The 26,955-nt window shown below is 41.5% G+C and overlaps 1 protein-coding gene across 23 annotated transcripts in view; it reads right to left on the minus strand.

The window, feature by feature from the left end:
- The window catches only part of LOC122562121 (receptor-type tyrosine-protein phosphatase delta), a 2,484,958-nt gene that overhangs the window by 2,271,073 nt on the left and 186,930 nt on the right, over nt 1-26,955 (minus strand). Inside the window, exon 1 of one of the 23 annotated variants that reach the window (XM_087996663.1) lies at nt 5,673-5,688. The exons of the other annotated variants lie outside the window; for them this stretch is intronic. The gene's annotated coding sequence lies outside the window, so the exon portion shown is untranslated. Of the gene's footprint in view, nt 1-5,672; nt 5,689-26,955 lie in introns of those variants that run through there. 23 annotated transcript variants of the gene reach the window in all.

Genomic DNA, 26,955 nt, shown 5'->3' on the forward strand with positions numbered 1-26,955 from the left:
ACACTCCATATTGGTCCCATTCCTAATGAAATGTACTAGTATATTTGTGGGTAAGAGAATGGGAAGTAGATAATATACTTGTAGCATTCACCATAGACTACTGGAAGAGATCAAAGAGAACATAGACAGTTTGGCCATAATTTTCCAAGTATGAAACTATTTGACTCCAGACAGTCAAAATAATGTCAGCTTGAGAATGATATACCGCATAACAATTGGCACGCAAGTCTTGAGGCTAGTTATTGATACTTTCTTAGAATATAATACATCAAAGAAATCAGTTTTGTATTGTTTGAGTTATTTTGAATAGTTAGAAGATAATTTATTAAAGATGAATTATGTTTGATAAATTATAGAGTCATAATCATAGAGACATCCAGCATGTAAAGAGACCCTTCAGTCAAACTCGTCCATGCTGACCAGATATCCTAAATTAATCTTGTCTCATTTGCCAGGATTTGGCCCATATCCCTCTAAACCCTTCCTATTTATTGACCCATCTAAATGCCTTTTAAATGTTGCAATTGTACCAGCCTCCACCACTTCATTCCATACATATTTCACCTTCTGTGTGAAAAAGTTGCCCCATAGATCCCTTTTAAGTCTTTCCACTCTCACCTACAACCTATGCCCTCTAGTTTTGGACTCCCCCAACCTGAGTAAAAGACCTTGGGCATGGATAGGGTGCATAGCCCTCATGATTTTATAAATTTGTTAGGTTGCCCCTCAGCCTCTGCAGCTCCAGGGAAAATAGCCCCAGCCTATTTAGCCTCTCCCTATAGCTCAAATCCTTCAATCCTGGCAACATCCTTGTAAATCTTTTCTGAAACCTTTCAAATTTCACAACATCCCTCCAATAGCTGGGAGACCAGAATTGCACGCAGTATTCCAAAAGTGTCTTAAACAATGAGCTGAACAGTCACAACACGACCTCGTAATTCTGATACTCAATGGACTGATTAATAAACAAAATTGAACTGGACAAACCATATTAACAGTATCTATAAGAGCAGGGCATCAGCGGGGAATCCTGCAGCAGGGAACTTACTTCCTGACTCCCAAAGCCTGACAACCATCTACAAAACACAAGTCAGGAGTACAATGGAATATTCCCCACTTTGCTAGATAAGTGCAGCTCCAACAATGCTCAAGAAACTTGATACTATCCAGATCAAAGCAGCCTATTTGATTGTCACCACAATCATCACCACTGCCTGTGATCAGTAGCAATGGTGTACACCATCTACAAGAATAATTGTAGAAATTCTTCAAGGTTCCTGAGAAAGCATCTTAAGAAAAACCGCAATCACTTCTTTCGGAAGGACAAGGATAGCAAGTTCCCGTCCAAGTCACTCACCACCCTGCTATTCCTTCTGTGACACTGGTCCAAAATTCTGGAATATATATTTGGTCTATCTACAGCAAATGGTCTGCAGCAGTTCAAGAAGTCAGCTTGTCATCACCTTCTCAAGGGCAACAAGTGGCGGGAGATAAATGCTGATACAGCTAGAGGTGCCCACATCCCAATGAGTAAAGAAAACATTTTTGATTCTTTCATTTCTACAGAGATGTAGGTTGTCCAATGTCACATCAGACAATATGACTAACTTTTAGTTTCTTTTCCATCTTCCTCTCATCAATAATCACCACCACTGTACTAAACACTTCCCTCATGTTCCAATTATGCTATTCTAGGCCCTCTCATTTGCATCATGTCTACCATACAATCCCAGCTGATGTTATTATCCTCCAACTCAAATTGCACAGGAACCTGGCTTGATAGCAATGTTTCCTCTAAGCTGTGTGACTAAGTGCACATGCAGCTGCTCCAAGATTCCAAGCACGGCAATCAGCATCAACACTTCAATGATGGCATTGACTTCTAGTTTTTAAAGTCACTACTATATCTGGACCTCAAAGGCCCATATAACTGAAAATAAAATTAGAGGGACTAGTGTTTGTTAAAATCAAAATAAAACACAATCTATCAAAGTGATTTTTCATTGAAACATAAGCATGCAATGCTCAATAAAACAAAGTTTAACAAAGGAAAATAGGAAACATCGACATATAGCGGATATTTTTAAAATTCATACGGAGTACAAGTATCTTCCTATTAATCCCAAAATACTCATTTTTAAATTGAAAAGGAACAACAGCTTTTGTATAGTGCCCAAACACACTCTGGTACAGCTGCCAAAATACCACTCATGCAATAGACACAGCAGAGCCCTCTGAATCTAACAGCTCAGTTGGTTTAAAATTACTTGTGATTTCAACTCAGACTGAACTGCACATAGCTCCAGAAAGGAGCTATCACACATCCCCCCATCATCTTAAACGTGCTTAGTTTTAAACAATCAAACAGCTATCCATACTTTCCTTCTCAGGGGCACTGTTCTATACAGTCATGCTTTCAAAAAGATTTCAGATAGTTTTTTTTTCCCAGGGATGGGGAATTGAAAATTAGAGGGCATAGGTTTAAGGTGAGAGGGGAAAGATTTAAGAAGGACCTGTGGGGCAACTTCTTCATGCAGACAATGTGCATATATGGAATATGCTTCCAGAGAAAGCAATTGAGGCAAATACAATAGCAACATTTAAAAAAAAAGCATTTGGATAGGTAAATGTACGGGAAGGGTTTGAAGGGATATGGACCAAGTACAGGCAATTGGAACTAACTGAGTAGGCATCATGGTAGCATGAACCAGTTTGAGGTGAAGGGCTCGTTTCCATCCTGTATTACTCAATGACTCTATACTTCCTACATTTCAAGCAGTAGCACTGAGCTTTCTTGGATCTTTCTCACCATATTGCGTATATCAATAAAAATACTATAGATTTGAGATAGGCAGGTAAACTTCCAGTCCTGTCTGCTGACTGGACTTCTGTTAGACAACATGGCATACTTCCTCGATTATTCCAGCTCCTACTTATGGTCCGTAATAGGAAATGCATTGTATTTCTTCTGTGAGTTCTTCACATCATTTTCCTTTCATTGCTGATTAATTCTCCATCTGCAAGCTTTTTTGATATTATTTTCTTTGCTTTTTCTTCTCTCTCATTTTTCTTTTGTAGTTTTGTGACCATTCTTCCTACACTTATTTTATTTTATACTTATTATTGCTTCCACCACCAGTGGTTGGAGGAGGAAATGTTTTCACCATTGTTACTATATCTGAAAGGCTAATGGATACATTTTGATGAAACTTGGTACAAAAAAAAGCTCTTTATTTTAGTTTTTCAGTTACAGATCATCAACCAGGCATGAAAAGCTTCAAGGAAAAGTTGTGTAGTTACAACTTTGAGTTGGTAAACTATAATAAAAATGTGCAATCTACTGAGTGACTTTTCACCTACTTAATCATCATTTTATTTCTCTGGCTGTTCTTAATGCTTTCCTTCATATAACCCTTTTTTTGTAGTTTTAGGTGTCAGAGACATCAACATTTATTGGAGAAATAGTCAAAGGACTGGGAAATTGGGAAGTGCCAAAGAGAAGAGAATACTTCCTAAGTTGTGTGAGTATCAAAAACTGCACCTGGAGAGGTTGAAGCTTCTTGTATTCTACTAAAATTTCAGTCATGAACAGAGTGAATCAGGAAACATGCTGCAAAAAGAGACGATGTGATTTAAAATCAATTTATCGCCCTGCAGGCACATAATTTTAACTTTTTAAACCTTTTTGCACCGAGCATGGTATGCATATATAATGAGCTGCCAGCAGACGTGGTTGAGATAGATATATTAACAACATTTAAAAGACATTTCGACAAATACATGAATAGGAAAAGATTAGAAGGATATGGGCCAAGTGCAGGGAAATGAGATTAGCATGGATGGACAGTTTGGTCAGATTGGACCAGTTTTGGCCTACGTGCTGTAGGACTATTATTCTATGATTCTATCTAATGCTCTCAGTGATGGACACATGCATTTTGATACTGTTGCTTTAACATTGTAACGAAAATTGGTCATCTCATTACAAGACAAGACGATAACACCTAAATTTGGACTTTTGCAAAAAAAATCAGGCATTACAAAATCAAAAACAGATTTTTTTTTACCACTGTGGTGATACGTTTTCATGGTAGCTCTTCCCTCACATCCCAAATTGTTCCACATAATTTTGAATACTAAGGATATGCAGACAATATATAGACAGAGGCAACTCAGTAAGGAATCCTTTCAAGTCTCACTAAAAATAGCACTGATCTCTGTTGAGTCTTTGACACCAAAGCTCAACACTTCAGTACTCATCATAAATGTGATGCATCAAACAGAATTTTAAGCCTTTTCTTACACCTACTTGCCTTCAGCTTTTTTGGGCTGCATCAATGCTATACTGAAACTGGAGATCCTTGTAGATTTAAAGTGATTTACAATGAACTTCCAATGGATTTCGTTTCAGTAAATTATGAAGTTGTGTGCTGATGCTCTCAAAGGTGATGTTAAATCTGTCCAAAGCTGGAAGGCAATTATACCCTTTCAGATCCATGCAGCAACCCCACTCAAAATGGCTGCATAAGCAGAAAATTAATCATAGAATTCGAATTGAATTCAGTTGCAAAAGTGATAAATGAACACAATAATGCATAACATTGCTTTGCATCAGAAGTTACTTTTTTTTTTGCTTTCTTCTCAGCATTACGAGCAACATTTCTAAAAATCACTGCTGCTGTTTATCTCTTCCAGATGATGTTAGTTATGTTTATGTCATTTCTTTATTTTATCACTATGTAACATCCAGGAAATAGGAGAAACATTTAAAAGGGCCTTTTCCCACCTTCATCATAAATAAGCATGTTGTGTCACAGGCCTAGATATTGCAACAGTCTTTCAGTATTATAGCTTTATGATTGTGGGAGGGCGTGGGGTGGGAGGAAAGATAGGTAATAAAGAAATAGAATTGCACTCTGACAGTGTAGTGCAGGCATGTTTTCCATATGTGCTGTCAGTTCTTTGCCTTTTCACTGCATGCTCTGCCAAGATCAACAAAGCTTGAAGCAGGTGGCCTGGCATTACACACTTCACAGGCTGCTGCAGACACTCAAAAAACACCTCTGATATGTTAAATTTCACACATCCCATTTACTCACACACACCGATCATATTGCCTCTGGCATTAGGTAAAATTATGCAGTGTTCCTAAAGATGTATTTTTATCTTGGATAAAAGACACTTTAAAGTAATTGCCATGTACAAGAGGAAATGGTTAGGCACCTTGGACAGCTTCTATCTGTCACTGTCTATTAATCTAGTGGACTCCATCAAAGATCATTGTGGATCTCTGAATGCTTCACTTTTCAACCATCACTGACATTCCAATTAATCTGCAGAGATGTACAAGCAATTGAACATGTATAATGAACATACAAATATACTCAATAGCCTAGAAATTACTGTTAATGGGGGCAGGTGTAACAGATTCATAGTCTCTACTTTCCTCTATGATTTTTATAGACATAAATCGATTTGTTTAAACTTTGTTAAACTCCATACAAATGTCATACAAGAAATTCATATATGGTTAATATTTATCAGTTATTTAAGACGCAAGAGGTGGTCATTCATCAGTGGACTGCATTTGTCTCTTGAGTCATAGAGTCATAAAGCACAGAAACAAGCCCTTCAGCCTCCCATGACTTTATCATTCAACAAACACCATTTACCTGCATTTGGCTCACTACCGACAATGCCCTGGCATTTTAAGTATGCATCCAGATGCTTCTTAAATGTTGCAAACATACTTGCCTTCACCATTCTCTCAGGCACCGTGATCTATATATTTACTTCCCTGGGTGAAAAGAATTTCCTTGCATCTTCTCTCAAGCACTTGCTCCTCACCTTAAAAATATGCCATCTGCTCTTAGACACGTCTGTTATGTGAAAGCAATTCTCACATTCTACTCTGTCTATGACTTATATAATTTTGTATACCCTGCAGCTTCTTCTGCTCCAAAGCAAACAAATCTAGCCTATCCAGTCTGTACTCATCTCAGGCAGGGATCAGGGATAACCAGCACAACTTTGTTTGAGGGAAGTCATGCCAAACAAATAGAGTCATAGAGTAATACAGCATGGAAACATGCCCTTTGGCCTAAACTGGTCCATGCTGACCATGGTGTCTACCCAGCTAGCTCTAATTGCCCGCATTTGGTCCATATCCCTCTAAACACTTCCCATTCATGGACCAATCCAAAAGTTTTTTGGATGTGGCTATTGTACTTGCCTCTACCACTTTCTCTAGCAGCCCATTCCATATATGCACCACTCTTTAAGTGAAGAAGTTGCCCCTCAGTTCCTTCTTAAATATTTTCCCTCTCACCTTAAAACTATGCCCTCTATTCTTTAATTCTCCATCCATAGGGGAAAAAAATGCATTCGTCCTATCTATGGCCCTCATGATTTTATACACCTCAGTAAGGTCATCCCACAGTCTTCTACATTCAAGGAATAAAGTCCTATCCTGGCCAACCTCTCCCTTTAACTCAGGCCTACTAGTCCTGGCAACATTCTCGTAAATCTTGTTTGCATTCTTTCCAGTTTAACTATGTCTTTCCTAAAACAGGGTGACCAAAACTGTACACAATGCTTCAAATCTGGTTGAATTTTTCAAAGACGCAAGAGAGAGAGAGTAAGTTTCCAGATGACACAAAGATTGGCTAGGTGGTTGACAGTAGGGAAGAAAGTCTTAGGTTACAGGTGAATATAAATGCATGATTCAGTTGGGCAGATCAGTGACAGATGGAATGTAACTCTGATAAGAGGTGACATAGTTTCATAGTAATAGAAGCAGGGGTAGGCCAGTTGGCCATCGAACCTGCCCCGCCATTCATTAAGATCATGGCTGATCTATCCATTATCTCAGTTCCTCTTACCTGCATTATCCCCATAACCCTTAATTCCCTTTCCATGCAAAAGCCTATTCAATGGTGTCTGGAGTATATTTAATGAAACTACCTCCTTGGGCAGAGAATTCCATAGATTCACTAGTCTCTAGGAAAAGCTGTTCTTCCTCATCTCTGTCCTAAATCTACTCCCCCTAATCTTGAGGCCATGTCCCCTAGTCCTAGTCTCAACCACCAGTGGAAACACCTTGCCTGCCTTTATCTTATCTATCCCTTTCATAACTTTATACGTTTCTATAACATTCCCTCTCAGCTTTCTAAATTCTAGTGAGTACACTCCCAGAGCGGCTCAACCTCTCCTCATAGATAAGTCACTCATCTCCAGAATCAACCTGGTGAACCTCCTCTGCAGCACCTCAAAAGCCAATTTATCCTTCCTCAAGTAAGGAGACCAGAACTGTGCACAATACTCCAGGTGTAACCTTACCATCACCTTGGACAATTGCAGCAGAACCTCCCTGCTCTTAAATTCAATCAGTTTAGCAATGAAAGCCAATATATCATTTGTCTTCCTGTTGTCCTGTTGCACCTGCAAATCAACTTTTAGCGATTCATGTCTGAGCACTCTGAAGTCTTTCTGCACAACAGCATGCTGCAATATTTCACCGTTTAAATAATACTCTTATCTACTATGTTTATTTCCAAAGTGGACAACCTCACATTTATCAGCATTATACTCCATCTGCCAGACCCTTGCCCACTCATTTAAACTATCAATATCTCTCTGTAGACCCTCCACATCCTCTGCACAATTTGCCTTTCCATTCAATTTAGTGTCATCAGCAAACTTGGATATCTTACACTCAGTTTCCTTTTCCAAATTATTTATGTATATCATGAAAAAGTTCAGGCCCAATACTGATCCCTGCGGCATCCTGCTCACCACTGATCACTAACCAGAGAAACACCCATTTGCTGAAAATGTGTTGCTGGAAAAGCGCAGCAGGTCAGGCAGCATCCAAGGAACAGGAGAATCGACGTTTCGGGCATAAGCCCTTCTTTGGGCTTATGTCCGAAACATCCATTCCTTGGATGCTGCTTGACCTGCTGCGCTTTTCCAGCAACACATTTTCAGCTCTGACCTCCAGCATCTGCAGCCCTCACTTTCTCTGAAAGAAACACCCATTTGTCCCAACTCTCTGCTTTCTTTTGGTTAATCAGCCCTCATTCCATGCTAGTACATTCCCTGCAACTCCATGCATTCTTATCTTATGGATGAGTCCTACCTGCAGCACCTTATCGAACACCTTCTGGAAATCCAAGTGTACAACATCTATCTGTTCCCCTCCATCCACCACACTTGTCACATGGAGTCATAGAATTAGAGAGAAGTACAGCATGAAAACAAACTCTTCAATCCAACTCATCCATGCTGACCAAATATCCTAACCTAATCCATGCCTTTTAAATGCTGTAGTAGAACCAGCCTCCACCACTTCCTCAGGCAGCTCATTCCAGACATTCCACTCTTTGTATGAAAAAGTTGCCCTTTAAGTCCTTTCTAAATTTTTCCCATCTGACTCTAAACCTATGCCCTCTAGTTTTGGACTCCCCACCTCAGGGAAAATACCTTGTCTATTTACCCCTACACATGCCCCCCCCCCCATAATTTTAACCTCTCAACCTCCGACGCTCCAGAGAAAACAGCCCCAGTCTATTCATCCTCTCCCTTTAGTTCAAATCCTCCAACCCTGGCAATATCCTTGTAAATCTTTTCTGAACCCTTTCAAGTTACACAATATCCTTCCAATAGGATGGAGACAAGAACTGCACACAATATTCTGCAAACTTATTAACTATACCTCCTATGTTCACATCCAAACCATTTATATAAATGAAAAGCTGATCCTTGTGGCATACCACTTTGCAGATGACACCAAAATTGAAGGTGTAGTTGACAACAACGAAGGTTACCTCAGAGTAGAACATGATCTTGATCAAATGGGCCAATGGGTTAAGGAGTGGCAGGAGGAGTTTAATTTAGATAAATGTGGGGTGTTGCACTGTGGGAAAGCAAATCTTTGCGGGACTTAAACACTTAATGGTAAGGTGCTAGGGAGTGTTGCTGAACAAAGGAGACCTTGGGGTACAGATTCATAGTTCCTTGAAAGTGGAGGTGCAGGTAGATAGGATATTGAAGAAGGCATTGGGTATGCTTTCCTCCTCAAAGAACTCCAGTAAGTTTGTCAAACACAATCTTCCCTTTCTGAATCCATGCTGCCTCTGCCTGATGGACCCCGTTGTATCTGGATGTCTCACTATTTCTTTTTTAATGATAACCTCCAGCATTGTTCCAACTACAGATGTTAAGGCACTGGCCAATAGTTACCTGTCTTTTGCCTACATCCTTTTTTTAAACAGTGGTGTGACATTCACTGCTTTCCAGTCCGCTGAAACATGCCCGGAGTCAAGTGAATTTTAGTAAATTACACATCTACTATAACTTCGGCCATTTCTTTCAGCACCCTGGGATGCATTCCATCAGGACCAGGGGACTTATCTCCCTTTAGACCTTCAAGTTTGCTCAACACTATCCCTTTAGTGATAACAATTAAATTGAGGTCCTCATGTCTCATTGTATCCTTAACATCATTCTTTGGCATGTTAGACACATCTTCCAATAAGAAAACTAGCACAAAATAGTTATTCAAGGCCTCGACCCTTTCAGCATTACCCAATATTAATTTCCCTTCCTCATTCTGCACTGAGATGTATGTCCAGTTTAGCCACTCTTTTCTATTTTACATATTTATAAAAACCTTTCCTACCCTATTTTTATACTCTGTACTAGTTTGCTTTTATAACCGATCTTTTCTTTATTGCTTGCTTCATGTTTTTTTTTGTTGCTTTTTAAAGTTTTCCCCAATCTTCCTGTTTCCCACTACTCTTGTCTACTTTGTAAGTCAGAGCTTTTAATTGGATGCCTTCCTTTATTTCCTCGGTTATCCAAGGCTGGCTCTTCCTACTCCTGCTATCCTTGTTATTGACCGGAATGTACTTTCCTTGAGCACTGTGAAAAATCTCTTTGAAAATCCTCCACTGTTCCTCAACTGTTCCACTATATAACTTGTACTCCCAGTCTAATTTAGCCAACTCCTTCTTCATCACATTATAGTGTATCTTGTTTAAGCATACTACCCTGGTTTTAGATTCTATTATTTCACAAGAAGTAATAAGGGAGTACTGAACAATTGGCTGGACACTAGAGGCTCAGAGAAACAGAGTTATCTTGGATGATTGACCACAAATTCCAAAGTGGTAGAGCAGGTTAATAGGATAGTTAAGGCAGCATACAGGATAGTACCTTCATCATTTGCGGTATAAGTTATAAAAGTATGGAGGTCATGTTAAAGTTGTATAGAACTTTGGTTAGGCCACAGCTGGAATACAAATGTAGTCTGGTCACCACATTATAGGATGAATGTGATTGCACTGCAGGGAGTGCAGAGGTGGTTCATCAGGATGTTGTCTGGGTTGGAATATTTTAGCAATGTTTTTGCAGAGTATTTTAACAGAGACTTGATAAGCTTGAGCCATTTCTTTGTGAAGCAGACAAGATGGAGTGGGGACTTGGGAGAGATGTATAAGATTTTGAGATGATGTGGAGGTGCCAGCATTGGACTGGGGTGGACAATGTAAAAAACAAAATCACATGACACCAGGTTAGAGTCCAACAGGTTTATTTGAAATCAAAGCTTTCGGAGTGACACTCCATCATCACGTGGTACCTGAATAGAAAGCCAGCCATTCCCATCAGATGATGGATCAATGGCAAGCGGGCATAATTTTAAAGGTGAAATTTAGGAGTTTGGGGGGATTCAAGGTTAATGTCTTTTACACAGAAGTTAGTGGGCATCTGGAATTCAGTTGAAGCAGGTAAGCTCAACATTTAAAAAGTACTTGGATGACTTGTTGAAATGTCATAATATTCATGGTTATGAGTTTAGATACTGGAAGGTGTGACAAATGTAGATCTAGGATAACTTTCAGAATTACGACTTGATAGACCGAAGGGCCGTCTCGGTCCTGTATAATTCTATGATTTATTGCCTGTCTCTTGTTGCTCTCAAGATGGTAGTGAGCTGGCTTGTAAAACTGCTGCAGTCTATGTGCTGTTGGTACACCCACAGGGAGGGTGTTCCAGCATTTTAACCCAGTGCCACAGAAGAAATGGCGATACATTTCCAAGTCAGGATGGTGAGTGACTTGAAGGCGACCTTGCAGGTGGTGTTCCCATATATCTGCTGCTCTTGTCCTTCGAGATGGTCATGGGCTTGGAAGGTGTTGACTAAAAACCTTTGGTGAATTTCTGCAGTACATTTTGTAGGTGGTATACACTGACTAACTTTTACAAGCTTTCTTATATGATGCCACAGCACAGCTAATTACATTTGTATTGTGTATTCAGAAAATACATACAGCAGATCATTCATACTTCTGTATATGTAAAATCATAGATATGGTAGGTTGACTAAATCTAAGGTATGAAAAATGTGTTGCTGGAAAAGCGCAGCAGGTCAAGCGGCATCCGAGGAGCACGAGAATCGACGTTTCGGGCATAAGCCCTTCTTCAGGAATGAGGAAGGTATGACAAGCAGGCTAAGATAAAAGGTAGGGAGGAGGGACTCGGGGGAGGGGGGTTGGGAATGTGATAGGTGGAAGGAGGTTAAGGTGAGGGTGATAGGCCGGAGAGGGGGTGGGGTCGGAGAGGTCGGGAAGAAGTTTTCAGGTTAAGAAGGCGGTGCTGAGTCCGAGGGTTGGGACTGAGATAAGGTGGGGGGGTGGGAAATGAGGAAGCTGGAGAAATCTGCATTGATCATTGTGTTGGAGGGTTCCTAGGCGGAAGATGAGGCACTCTTCCTCCATGGTCTGGCGATGGAGGAGGCCAAGGACCTGCATGTCCTTGGCGGAGTGGGAGGGGGAGTTAAAGCGGTTGGGTTGGTTGGTGCGGGTGTCCCAGAGGTGTTCTCTGAAATGTTCCACAAGTAGGCGGCTTGTCTCCCCAATGTAGAGGAGGCCTCATCGTGTGCAGCGGATGCAGTAAATGATGTGTGTGGAGGTGCAGGTGAATTTGTGATGGATGTGGAAGGATCCCTTGGGGCCATGGAGGGAAGTGAGGGGGGAGGTGTGGGCGCAAGTTTTGCATTTCTTGCGGTTGCAGGGGAAGGTGCCGAGAGTGAAGGTTGGGTTAGTGGGGGGTGTGGACCTGGCGAGGGAGTCGTGGAGGGAGTGGTCTTTCCAGAACGCTGATAGGGGAGGGGAGGGAAATATATCCTTGGTGGTGGGGTCTGTTTGGAGGTGGCGGAAACGATGCAGGATGATACAATGTATCTGGAGGTTGGTGGGGTGGTAGGTGAGGACCAGTGGGTTCTGTCCTGGTGGCGATTGGAGGGGCGGGCTTCAAGGGCGGAGCAGCAGGAAGTGGAGGAGATGCCGTGGAGAGCATCGTCAACCACGTCTGAGGAGAAATTGCGGTCTTTGAAGAAGGAGGCCATCTGGGTTGTTCGGTATTGGAATTGGTCCTCCTGGGAGCAGATGCAGTGGAGGCGAAGGAATTGGGAATATGGGATGGTGTTTTTACAGGGGGCAGGGTGGGAGGAGGTGTAATCTAGGTAGCTGTGGGAGTCGGTTGGTTTATAGTAAATGTCTGTGTTGAGTCGGTCGCCCGAGATAGAAATGGAGAGGTCTAGGAAGGGGAAGGAAGAGTCTGAGACGGTCCAGGTAAATTTGAGGTCGAGGTGGAAGATGTTAGTAAAGCGGATGAACTGTTCAGCCTCCTCGTGGGAGCACAAGGTGGCACCGATACAGCCACCACTCTCTGGATGAAGAAGTTTCTCCTCATCTCTGTCCTAAATGGTCTACCCCGTATTATTAAGCTGTGTCCTCTGGTTTGGCACTCACCCATCAGCGGAAACATGTTTCCTGCCTCCAGAGTGTCCAATCCTTTAATAATCTTATATGTCTCAATCAGATCCCCTCTCAGTCTTCTAAACTCAAGGGTATACAAGCCCAGTTGCTCCAATCTTTCAGCGTAAGGTAGTCCCGCAATTCCAGGAATTGACCTTCTGAATCTACACTCCACTCCCTCAATAGCCAGAATGTCTTTCCTCAAATTTGGAGATCAGAACTGCACATAGTACTCCAGGTGTGGTCTCACCAGTGCCCTGTACAGCTGCAGAAGAACCTCTTTGCTTCTATACTCAATCCCTCTTATCATGAAGGCCAGCATGCTATTAGCCTTCTTCACTACCTGCTGTACCTGCATGCTTACCTTCATTGACTGGTGTACAAGAACTCCCAGATCTCTTTGTACTGCCCCTTTACCTAAATTGATTCCATTTAGGTAGTAATCTGCCTTCCTGTTCTTGCCATCAAAGTGGATTTATCCACATTAAACTGCGTCTGCCATGCATCTGACCACTCACCTAACCTGCTCAGGTCACCCTGTAAACTCCTAACATCCTCCTCACATTTCACCCTGCCACCCAGCTTAGTATCATCAGCACATTTGCTGATGTTATTACTAATACCATCTTCTATATCATTAACATATATTATGAAAAGCTGCGGTCTCAGCACTGATCCCTGCCGTACCCTGAGGTCACTGCCTGCCATTCCAAAATGGAGCCATTTATCACTACTCTTTGTTTCCTATCAGCCAACCAACTTTCAATCCAAGTTAGTACTTTGCCCCCAATACCATGTGCCCTACGTTTGCTCACTAACCTCCTATGTGGGACTTTATCAAAAGCTTTCTGAAAGTCCAGGTACACTACATCTACTGGATTTCCCTCGTCCATCTTCAGAGTTACATCCTCAAAAAATTCCAGAAGATTAGTCAAGCATGATTTCCCCTTCATAAATACATGCTGACTCTGACCAATCCTGTTACTACTATCCAAATGTGTCGTAATAATCCTTTATAATAGACTCCAGCTAACTGGTCTATAATTTCCTGCTTTCTCACAAATTCACCTGCACCTCCACACACATCATTTACTGCATCCGCTGCACCCGATGTGGCCTCCTCTACATTGGGGAGACAGGCTGCCTACTTGTGGAACGTTTCAGAGAACACCTCTGGGACACCCGCACCAACCAACCCAACCACCCTGTGGCTGATCACTTTAACTCCCCCTCCCACTCCGCCAAGGACATGCAGGTCCTTGGCCTCCTCCATCGCCAGACCATGGCAACACAAAGCCTGGACGAAGAGTGCCTCATCTTCTGCATAGGAACCATCCAACCACAAGTGATGAATGCAGATTTCTCCAGCATCCTCATTTCCCGTCCCCCCACCTTATCTCAGTCCCAACCCTCGGATTCAGCACCGCCTTCTTAACCTGCAAACTTCTTCCCGACCTCTCCGCCCCCACCCCCTCTCCGGCCTATCACCCTCACCTTAACCTCCTTCCACCTATCGCATTCCCAATGCCCCTCCCCCGAGTCCCTCCTCCCTACCTTTTCTCTTAGCCTGCTTGGCATACCTTCCTCATTCCTGAAGAACGGCTTATGCCCGAAACATCAATTCTCCTGCTCCTCGGATGCTGCCTGACCTGCTGCGCTTTTCCAGCAACACATTTTTCAGCTCTGATCTCCAGCATCTGCAGTCCTCACTTTCTCCTAAATCTGAGGTACCTTTAGTGGCAGGCTCACATTGGCATTTTCAAAATTCTCCCATTTAAGAGGAGGAGAAATAGTGTGGTGGAGGTTTGAATGTCCTTGTAATTCTTTCTCAGAGAGCACCAGGTCGATAGACCACTGACCTGTAAATAGGTCAAAGGGTTTCAACTTTTAGAAATTCAAAGCCATGCCAGATGCGTGCCCCTAAAACCATGGGCTCTTATCTCATTTAGCAGCTTCCTGTGTGTTACCTTCTGAAAATCCAAATAGGTGATGTTCATTGGCTTCCCTTGCTTGTTACTTCCTGGAAGAATTCTAATAGATTTGTCAGGCGTGGCTTTCCCTTAGTGGATCTATGCTGACTCAGACCTATTTTACAATGGACTTCCAAGTACCCTGCATGGATTCTAAAATCTTATTAATGACTGAGGTCAGGCTAAATCAACCTTTCATTTTTTTGCCTTCTGCCTCCCAGAGGAGCCATAGTGGCTCAGTTCTTCTTCAGGTCCTGAAGAAGGGCTTATGCCTGAAACATCAATTCTCCTGCTCCTTTGATGCTGCCTGACCAGCTGCGCTTTTCCAACAACACATTTTTCAGCTCTGATCTCCAGCATCTGCAGTCCTCACTTTCTCATAGTGGCTCAGTGACTAGCACTGCTGCCTCACAGTGCCACAGACCTGGGTTCAATTCCTGGTTCAGGTGACTGTCTGTGTGGAGTTTGCACATTCTCCCTGCATCTGTGCGAGTCCCCTCTGGGTGCTCTGGTTTCCTCCCACAATCCAAAGATGTGCAGGTCAAGTGAATAGGTCAGGCTAAATTGCCCATAATGGAAGGTTCCTTAGTTAGATGTAAATATAGGGTAGGAGAATGGATCTGGGTGGGTTACTCTTTGGAGGATTGGTGTGGACTTGTTGGGCTGAAAGGCCTGTTTCCATTATGTAGGGACTTTAATCTCTATTCTTAAACAGGAGTGTTACATCAAGGTTCTCCATGGGAGACTGGTTTGTAAAGTTAGATCTCATAGAATACAGGGAGAGCTAGCCATTTGGATACAGAACTGGCTCAAAGGTTGAAGACAGAGGGTGGTGGTGGAGGGTTATTTTTCAGACTGGAGGCCTGTGACCAATGAAGTGCCACAAGCTTCAGTGCTGGGTCCACTACTTTTTGTCATTTATATCAATTATTTGGATGTGAGCATAAGAGGTATCGTTAGTAAGTTTAGAGCTGTAGTGGACAGCAAAGGTTACCCCAGATTACAACGGGGTCTTGATCAGTTGGCTAATGGACTGAGGAGTGGAAGATGGAGTTTAATTTAGTTAAATGCAAGGTGTTGCATTGTAGGAAAGCAAATCTTAGTAGAATTTATACACTTAATGGTAAGGTCCGAGGGAGTGTTGATGAACAAAGAGACCTTGGAGTGCAGGTTTATAGCTCCTTCAAAGTAGAGTCGCAGGTAGAGAGGATAGTGAAGGCGGCATTCAGTATGCCTTCCTTTATTGGTCAGAGTATTAAGTACAGGAGTTGGGAGGTCATGTTGCGGCTGTACAGGACTTTGGTTAGGCCACTTTTGGAATATTGTGTGCAATTCTGGTCTCCTTTCATATTGGAAAGATGTTAGAACACAGAACATAGAAAAGTACAGCACAGAACAGCCCTCGACCCGAGGTTTGTACCAAGGATTAATCCTAATCTAAAATAAAATAACCTAACTTACACACCCCTCAATTCACTGCTGTCCATGTTCATGTCCAGCAGTCACTTAAATGTCCCTAATGACTCTGCTTCCACCACCACCACTGGCAACACATTCCATGCATTCACAATTTTCTGTGTAAAGAACATTACCTCTGATGTCTCCTCTCTACATTCCTCCTAACATCTTAAAACTGTGACCCCTCATGGCAGTCAGTTCTACCCTGGGGATAGGTCTCTGACTATTGACTCTATCCATGCCTCTCATTACCTTGTACACCTCGATCAGGTCACCTCTTTTCCTCCTTCTCTCCAGAGAGAAAAGTCCAAGCTTAGTCAACCTCTCTTCGTAAGACAAGCCCACCAGTCCAGGCAGCAACCTGGTAAACCTTCTTTGCACCCTCTCCAAAGCCTTTCCTATAATAGGTGACCAGAACTGGACACAATATTCCAAGTTGGTCTCACCAGGGTCTTGTAGAGTTGCAGCAAAACTTTACGGCTCTTAAACTCGCTCCCCCTGTTAATGAAAGCCAAAACAACATATGCTTTCTTAACAACACTGTCCACTTGGGTGGCAACTTTGAGGGACCTATGTACTTGCACACCCAGATCCCTCTGTTTCTCCACATTGCCAATGATCCTGTCTTTAATCCTATATTCAGCATCCAAGTTCAACTTTCCACAATGCATCACTTCTCATTTATCCAGGTTGAACTCCATCTGCCATTTCTCAGCCTGGCTCTGCATCCTGTCAATGTCATGCTGCAGCCTGTAACAGCCCTCTGTACTATCGACAGCACCTCCAACCTTTGTGTCATCAGCAAATTTACTAACCCAGCCCTCAATCTCCTCATCCAAAGTCATTTATAAAAACTACAAAGAGCAGAGGCCCAAGAACAGAGCCCTGTGGCACCCCACTTACCACTGACCTCCGGGCAGAATACTTACCATCTACAACCACTATCTGCCTTCTGTCAGCTAACCAAATCTGAATCCAGAGAGCCAAATCTCCCTGTATCTTTTCCCTGGGATGGGGGAGTCCAGAACTAGAGGGCATAGGTTTAGGGTGAGAGGGGAAAGATATCAACGAGAGGGCGGTGTGTGTGTGGAATGGGCTGCCAGAGGAAGTTGTGGAGGCTAGTATAATTGCAGCATTTAAAAAGCATCTGGATGGGTATATGAATAGGAAAGGTTTGGAGGGATATGGGCCAGGCACTGGCAAGATGGACTAGATTAGGTTAGGATATCTGGTTGGCATGGATGAGTTGGACCGAAGAGTGTGTTTTCGTGTTGTACATCTGTATGATTTTATTAGCAATTTACCAGTTTTCTGGCACCCTCCCTGACTCCAGTGATTCTTGAAAAATCAGCACCACTGTCTCCACAATCTTAAGTATCTTCTTCAGAACTCTTGGGTGTAGTTCTATCTGGTCCAGGTGATTTATCCAGCTTCAAAACTTCCCACTTTGATAGCGCAGTCTCCTTAATGATGGTCCCAACACTCAGCTCTGCCATCCTGACCATCAAAGTTCTGTTATATTATTGTTGTCTTCCACCATAATGACTGATGCAAATTATCTGTTTCATTCTTTTGATAGTTCTTCATTCTCCATTATTCCTACTCTAGTCCAATGTCCACTCTGGCCTCTCTTTTACCTTCCAGATGTCTAAAAAATATTCTTGCAATCTTCTCTCATATTATTATTTGGCTTACACTCATTTTCTCCCCTTTTATTGTTTTTTTTCTATTTCTCCTCTGCAGATTTTTAAAGGCTTTCCAATCCTCTGGCTTCCCATTACTCTTTATCTCATTGTATGTTTCTTTCTTTTGCTTTTATGCTGCTCTGGACTTCCCTTGTCAGCCATGGATGCCTCACCCTCATCTTCATATGTTTCTTTTCCCTTGTGATGAGTTGCTGCTGTGCCTCCCAAAATACCCCAGAAACTCCTGCCATTTCTACACTGTTATTATCCCTGCTAGGTCCCCACCCATTCATCTGTGGCCAACTCTTCTCCCAGGTCTATGTATTTACCTTTCCATCTGATTCCAGTTTCTCCTTCTCATATTGCAGGCTCAATGTGGTCACTGCCCCTTTGGGGTTCCTTGACCTTATGAAGGTAATAACATAAAAACTAGGAACAGTAGTAGGCCGTCTGGCCCTTCAAGCCTGCTCCACCATTCAATAAGATCTTGGCTGATCTTTTCATAGACTCAGCTCCACTTACCCGTGCTCTCGCCCTTAATTCCTTTATTGTTAAAATCTGCCTTAGCATGAAAAATGTTTACTGAAGTAACATCAACTACTTCACTGGGCAAAGCATTCCATAGCTTAACAACTGTCTGGATGAAGAAGTTCCTTCTCAATTCAGTCTTAAATCTGCTATCTCTAATCTTGAGGCTATGACCTCTTGTCCTAGTTTCACCTGCCAGTGAGAACATCTTCTCTACTTTTCTCTTGTCTATTCCCTTCATAATTGTATATGTTTCTATAAGACCCCCCTCAATCTTCTGAATTCCAATGAATATAATCCCAGTGTACACAGTCTCTCCTCATAAACCAACCCCCTTAAATCCAGAATCAACCTCATGAACCTCATCCTCACCCCCTCCAGTGCCAGTACATCCTTTCTCAAGTAGATCAAAACCGCACACAGTACGCCAGGTGTGTCCTCACCAGCACCCTACACAGCTGCAACAAAATCTCCCTGCTTTTCAACTCAATCCCTTTAGTAATGAAGAGCAAAATTCCTTTTGCCTTCTTGATTACCTGTTGCATCTACAGACCAACCCTCTGTGACTCATACACAAGGACTCCTCTGCACAGCAGCATGTTGCAATTACTTACCATTCAAGTAATAATCCTTTTTACTGTTACTCCTACCAAAATGGATGACTTCACATCTATTTACATTGTATTCCATTGGCCAAACCTTTGTCCATTCACTCAATATATCTATGTTCCTCTGCAAAGTTTCACAGTTCTTTGCACACTTTGCTCTGCCACTCATCTTAGTGTCATCTGCAAACTTTGACACCCTACACGTGGTCGTCAACTCCAGATTATCTATATAAATTGTACATAATTACAGAGGTTAAGCTAACCCGTCTACATTTCCCCATCTTTTTTCTACCTCCTTTTTTAAACCGTGGTGTCACATTTGCTGTTTTTCAATCTGCTGGGACTGCCCCAGAGTCCAGCGACTTTTGAAAAATTAACACCAATGCACCTACTATTTCTCCAGCCATCTCTTTTCGTACCCTTGGATACATTCCATCAGGACCAGGAGACTTGTTCATTCTTAACGCCATTAGCTTGCCCAACACTACATCTTCCATAATAATGACAGTTTCCAGGTCCTCACATATCTTCATCTCTTTGTCAATTATTCATGTCCTCCACTGTGAAGGCCAACACAAAATACCTGTTCAATGTCTCAGCCATTTCATCATATCCCATAACTGAATTCCCCTTCTCAACCTCTAAAGGACCAACATTTACTTTAGCTACTCTTTATTCATTTCATATATTTATGGAAACTTTTGCTATCTGTCTGTATATTATGTGCCAGTTTTTTTTTAATGTTCGATCTTACTTTTCTTCTTAGCTCATTTTTGTGGCTTTCAGTTGACAATTAAAATTTTGTCAATCTTCTAGTTTCATGCTGTTTTTGGCCACTTTCTATGCCTTCTCTTTCAACTTGATAGCCTCCCTTATTTCCTTAGACACCCATGGCTTTTCTTATAGTCCTTCTATTTCACTGGAATATACTTTTGCTGAGCACTTTGAAAAATTGCTTTGAAAGTCCTTCACTGCTTGTCAATTGTCCTATCATTTCACACTTTCTATCTGTATTCTACTTTCAACTATAGTGTGATCACTCCTTCCAAGAAGAACCCTAACCATGAGATCATTAATTATTCCATTAATTATTATCTCATTACACAGGACCAGATCTAGGATAGCTTGCTCCTTCATCGGTACCATTACCTCCTGTTCAAGAAAACTATCACGGATACAATCAACAAACTCCTTCTCAAGGCTACCCTGAATGAGCTCATTCAACCAATCTGTATGTAGATTAAAATCCTCCAAGGTAATTGCTGTAACATTTTTACAGACATTAGTTATTTCTTTGTTAATTGCCTGCTCCAGTGTGATGTTATTATTTGGTGGCCGTCAGCAAGGACAAGTTGGACCGAAGGGTCTGTTTCTGTGCTATAGATCTCTATGACTCTGTAACTCTACAGACTATGCCTATCAGTAACATTTTCCTCTTAGAATTTTGAATTTCCACCCAAATTGATTCAACTCATTCTCCATAGAACCTATATCATCTCTCAGCACGACCTGATGTCATCCTTGAATATCAGAATCCCCTATAATTACCACTTGGCTTTTTGCCTTCCCCTTTTGAATGACTTTCTGTTCCATAGTGCTGTGGTGAGCTGGCTCATCCTCCCTGCAGTCCTTTTCCTCATCCACACAGGGAGCACATATTTCGTACCTGTTGGATAAGGTCAAAAACTGAGGCTCCTCCACTTCTGAACTCAGGATTCACCTACCTGCCTCACTTGCAGTCACACTTAAACATGCTCCCTCATCATGTTTGTGTCATTGCATATCACCAAATCCAGAATTGCCTGTCCCTTTGTGGGCTTTACCACAAATTGTTCCAAAAAAATCTCATAGACATTCCATGAAATCCTTTTCCTGAGATACATTACTGATCTTATTATTAATGGATTGGACACTCTGGAGGCAGGAAGGATGTTTTCACTGATAGATGTGTCCAGAACCAGAGGACACAATTTAAAAATAAGGGGGTAAGCCATTTAGAACAGAGTTGAGGAGAAACTTCTTCATCCAGAGAGTAGTGGATATATGGAATGCTCTACCCCAGAAGGCAGTGGAGGCCAAGTCTCTGGATACTTTCAAGAAAGAGATGGATAGAGCTCTTAGAGATAGTGGAATCAAAGCTTATGGGGATAAGACAGGAACAGGATACTGATTGTAGATGATCAGTCATGATCATAATGAATTGTGGTGCTTGCTCGAAGGTCTGAAGGGCCTACTCCTGCACCTAATGTCTATTGTTTATTGACCTGATTTTCCCAGTACACCTGCATTTTGAAGATCCCATGATTACTGTAATAGTGCCATTTTTACACAACTCTTCTATCTCCTGATTTACTTTCTGTTCCAAACCCTGACTACTGCTAGGGGGCCTGTACATAACTCCCATCAGAGTCTTTTACCTTTGCATTTTATCCACTCCACCCATACAATTCTATATCTTCTGATACTATCTAGCTTTTTGCTGGGATTTCTATTCTAATTTCTAACGAACAAGATAACTCGGCCCCCTCTGCCTATCTGCTTGTATTTTCAAAAGGATGCTTACCCTTAGATACTTTATTGCTACCCACCCCCATCCTTTACAGCCACGTCCCTGTGATACACACACCAGCATACCTGCCAATTTCAATCTTTGCGACAAGCTCATTTACCTCGATTCCTGTACTGCACACATTTAAGTTCATCACCCTTAGTCTTGCACAGACTGCCTTCTCATAGTGGTCTCCTCATCTGATGGGCCTGGAATTAGATTCCTGAGCCTTTCTATACTGTCTGTCGTATTACTTGTTGTGGAAACTTTAATAACATCTCCTGCTACACCACCTCACTCCACCAACCACCACCCCCCCCCCCCACCTGGAAAAATCACGCAATGGGATCTTATTTAGAAAAAAACACAGATGTACCCATTGCTTACACAGATACAGTTTTGAAAATAGATATCTGTGAGCTAGAAGCTACTCTTGCAAGTAATTCAAAGTTTGATATTTAATCTGGAATAGAAAGGGAAAAGCTTGACTCACATTAGTTGAGATCCTTTAGGTGATTATAAACACAGATATGCATTCACATATAAATAATGGACCTTTAAATGTAACAGACATTAAACGATTGGACTGAATTCCCATGGACAGTCTTTGACAGTAGTTCAAAGCTCCCATTCTGCTAGCAGGGTGGATAGAATCCCCTACCACTTTTTTGTTTTGTGCTCCCCATCAACCTCCCTGGTTGAATGACTTTGTGGACCAAGGTTCAAGATTTGATACAAAAATATGATTCTTTCTGTATTAGCCGTGAGTGATAGTTTTTGGAAATAAATGAGACTTTGTTTTGCTGTGTGTTTTAAGTTTTTTCAAACCGTGTTTGATATGTATATAACTTGGTTTTTGTTTTATAACAAACTTTCCTTTAATTATTTAGGAACATTTGCAACCTCGCATCTCAATTTCAGTGAATTGAGACGCATTAAATGAAGTCTATCAAACCAGACTTCATACTGGGATCTGAATTGTTCAGTCGTATTGTAAGCTGGGATCATAATCCTCACCCAGTACTCTCTACATCACAGATCAGGTCACACTCTCTTGTATTCCCTGTCACATGTCCTATGTTCATGCATTGCAAACATTTGCACTTCTCTCTCTTACTTTTAGGACCTTTCTTAAACTCAATTCATGTAATGAGTCTTTGACTCATTTTAAGCTTTGGCTGATCACCCATTTTTCTTCACACCATCGTTGTGAAGCACCATGGAATGTATTTTTAATGATAATAAATATAAATTGTGATTATATTGAATACTTCTGTGTGTTATTTTTAGAGAAATGTTGATCTAAGGTGGTAGATCAACGACTTTAAGTGGGTTAAAGGTTAGATTTCAAGAGTTGAGCAAACAAACAAGTGTTTTCAGCATTAATCTGCACAAATCAGGAAAACTGATTTCTATACTTGTGTATTTAAAGCAAGCAGCATTTATCATGAGAAATTGAATTTTGTGCATTCTTCTGCCAAAAGCAAATTGATTGCTCTATGTTTCCAGAACTGAAAATTCTCAAACATCTGATTGATATTACATTTCATGCTACTGACCAGATTCACTTGGTGCTTGATGAAAAAGGGATATCCTGGTTGCATTGCAAGAACAATGTGTGTGGATGTCAAATGATGAAAGTTCAAATTCAACTCCCCTTCTCTCCAGCCTAACAGAGTTCAAGAGTTTGCTAACATTCATGGCCAAGCATCAAACAAGAAACATTACTATGAATTTTTAAGTAGACTCTTGCATCTATGTTGTTTCACTTACTGAACTGGACAAAAACAAACTGGATCACCAAGCCTGCTTCGTGTTGACACTATGCAATGTGCACACATCAATGAAATCCACTCTCGCTGTAGCACAGACTCCAGATGACAAATAAACAGACCAATCAGGTGGAACTCAAATTCCCATTCCAAAGTCTGAAGGCAATCATGTACGTTCTGGAGGATGCAGCACCTAACATCATTTACCCCTTTGAACCCTGGCCACCACCTAAAATTAAACTGACACAATTCTCTTTTAAAACATTTCAATGCCTCCTTCCTAACAACATGTATTGCTAAGGCTCTAAAATCACGAATTCTGCAGGGGAAGGATGTTTTCCAGACTCTGAACCTGACCCGATGCACCGTAACTTGTCCTGATGTCTCATAAGTTCTCTCACTCCTATACTGCTCAAATGACAAAAATGCTTAGGCATAATTGAATAGCTTTTACAGATTTCAATTACTTTTCTTTTTGAAAAAAGAGGGAAGGTACCTGGTTTCTCAAGCCTATTGTGTTGACTGTAGACCATTATATGAAGGATGGTGTGTTACATGTTTAATATCTATGTATCATTATTTGAGGATTTGAAATTTAAACCAAAGCTAAAATAGATTGACAGTTTCATGTCCATGAAGGTATTGTTTTCTTTTTAAAAAACAATAAGATGTCACAAAGCAATTTAACAGTGAGCTTGAGGCATTTTTTCCAATCACACATAGGATAAAATATCTAGCAGGATGAGTATTTACAAAGTTAAACTTTGATGACCAAGAAACAGATCAGGAAAATTAATAGATGGTAGTCCGTAAGAATATTTCACCTTATTAGAATGATAGGTTAATTTGTGATGTTTCAAAACTGACAGAGTTTGTGTAGACATTTTCAAGTTGTCACAACTGAAAAAAAGTTTCTAATCCATCACATTTACCAGCTGTCAGACATCTAATACTTAATTGACAAGACTTCTACCAAAATTTCGACTTTCAGTTGAGAAAGTCCATGCTATTAAGAGCTGCTGGCTAATCAGAGACCAGCAGCTCCAGCTCTCATCAGTACTACAGAGAAGGTAGCTTTGTGACTAATACAATGCTCTCAGTCTCCAAAGATGGAGCAGTGACCTTTAAAAAGGAGTGCATTTTGGGACGGGGTTTCATAAAAAGTGGGAACCAGAAGGACAGGGAGCCCATTGGGACAGGGGAAAATTTAGAGAATGGGGACGGCTCTCAGTCCTCTGTCCTGCATCCAGTCCCTTGACCATACACAGATCAGAGTACATTGTGGGACACCCTACTCAAAGGTAACTGTCTGCCTACAGGTTAACCAGTTGGTAGAACAATTCTGATGCAAACTACCCAAGGATCAAATAATTGGACAGAAAAGGTGGGCTGAGGCCCTTAAAATGACTATTTAAGAACATTGATTAATGATAGAATTCTAAGTTTGGTATTCCTGCCCCAAATGCAACTGTTGTGTAGTTGGGTTGAGGGAGCAGAGCAAAGAGGGGAGAGGAAGGGTGGATCCCAGTTCACCATCATTCCTGATTAAGATTCAAGTTCCTTTCCACCTCAATTCAAAACATTCACCCTTACAATCCTTTCAATGATTCTCATTTGTCTTTTCTTCAGGGCTGATGAAATCCTGTCTTTATAGTTTTTTCTTGTCCTGAGCGAGCCAGCAAACAATGATTGGTGACCTTTATAGAACAGACAGTCAGAAGAGGTGTGAGATGGTAACTTCAACTTCTGCCCAGTAATAGAGATGGGGTCATTTGCAATGGTTTCAATCGATCACTCAGGACAGTTCAGAGTTACTGAATGGACAGTAGGAGTGAGAAGGGGAATGAAACAGAGGTAGACTCTGTGTAATGCCATTTTGCTGTTAACTTTATTCATGGGAAACCAGGAATATAGGAATGTTCTCCGTGTGAAGGGCTTGCTGAAGTCAAGACATTTGAATGACTAGCTGTAGAATTCCAGATGCTCCAGAAATTAGTAACTAGCTAAAAAATTACAGGAGAAAGTGAGTCTGCAGATGCTGGAGATCAAAGTTGAAACTTTATTGCTGGAACAGCACAGCAGGTCAGGCAGCATCCAGGGAACAGGAGATTCGACGTTTCGGGCACAGGCCCTTCTTCAGGAATTCCTGAAGAAGGGCCTGTGCCCGAAATGTCGAATCTCCTGTTCCCTGGATGCTGCCTGACCTGCTGTGCTGTTCCAGCAATAAAGTTTCAACAAAAAATTACAGCCAAGGCTTAAAGTCCTAGAAGCGAAGAAGGGCTCAAAAGAAGTCTGTGTACAATAGTTTAGTTGGAAGCTAGTGTTCCAATTAAACCTGTTGGACTATAGCCTGGTGTTGTGTGATTTTTAACTTTGTACACCCAGTCCAACACCAGCATCTCCAAATCATGACTACAATAGATCAGCTCAGCTTGGAGTGGGAGTTGAAAAACCCACATGCAGTATGATATTTGATGCAATTGGGTATGCTGAGACCTCAGGGAAAGGTTCTGGGGCAATTTTAGCTTCATAAAGCTAACAGTCAGACAGTCAAAGAGTCATAGAATCACACAGCATGCAAACAGGCCATTTGGTCCAATCAGTCCATGCTAACATAATCCAGACCAGAATGTGGTGCTGAAAAAGCACAGCAGGTCAGGCAGCATCCAAGGTTTCTGATATGCTTTTCCAGCACCACACTCTCGACTCTGACCTCCAGCATTTGCAGTCCTCACTTTCTCCTGAACATAATTCCAAACCACCTGCATGAGCCTGGCCCATATCCCTCCAAACCTTACCTATTCATGTACTTATACAAATGTCTTGTGAATGCTGTAATTGTACCCACATCCACCACTTCCATAGGAAGTTAATTCTATATGCGGATCATCCTCTGTGTAAACAATTTGCCCCCATGTCTTTTTTAAAATCTCTCTTGTGTCACATTAAAAATGTACCCCCTAATTTTGAAATCCCCCACCCTAAGGAAAATACACTACAATTAACCCGATCTATATCCCTCATTTCTTTATAAACTTATATCATGTGACTTCTCAACCTCCTACATTCCAGTAAAAAAATTTCTCCACCTTCCCAGCCTTTCTATATAACTCAAACCTTCCATACCTGGCAACATACTGACAAATTTCTTCTGAACCCTTTCCAGCTTAATAGCATCCTTCTTATAACTGGACAACACAATATTCCAGATGAGGGCTCACAATGTCCTTTACAACATCAACATGACTTCCCAACGTCTATACTCAAAGGACTGAGCAATGAAGGCAAGCCTTTTAAACCACCCTGTCTATATGTGACCCAAACTTCAATGAATTATGTACCTGCAACCCTCAGTCTCTTTGTTTTACAACATGACCAAGGCCCTACCATTAATTGTATATGTCCTATTCTTGTTTGTTGCACCAAAATGCAGTACCTCACATTTATCCAGACTGAACTCCATCTGGCATATTCCAGGCCATTGACCCATTTGATCAAGATCCCTTTGTAATCTTAGAAAACCTTCTTCACTGTCTAATATGCCACCAATTTTGTTGTCGTCTGCAAA

Source organism: Chiloscyllium plagiosum, unplaced genomic scaffold (genome assembly GCF_037043375.1).
Source record: "Chiloscyllium plagiosum isolate Xiang-an unplaced genomic scaffold, Cpla_swu_hap1 HiC_scaffold_2, whole genome shotgun sequence".
In the NCBI taxonomy this organism is placed as follows: domain Eukaryota; kingdom Metazoa; phylum Chordata; class Chondrichthyes; order Orectolobiformes; family Hemiscylliidae; genus Chiloscyllium; species Chiloscyllium plagiosum.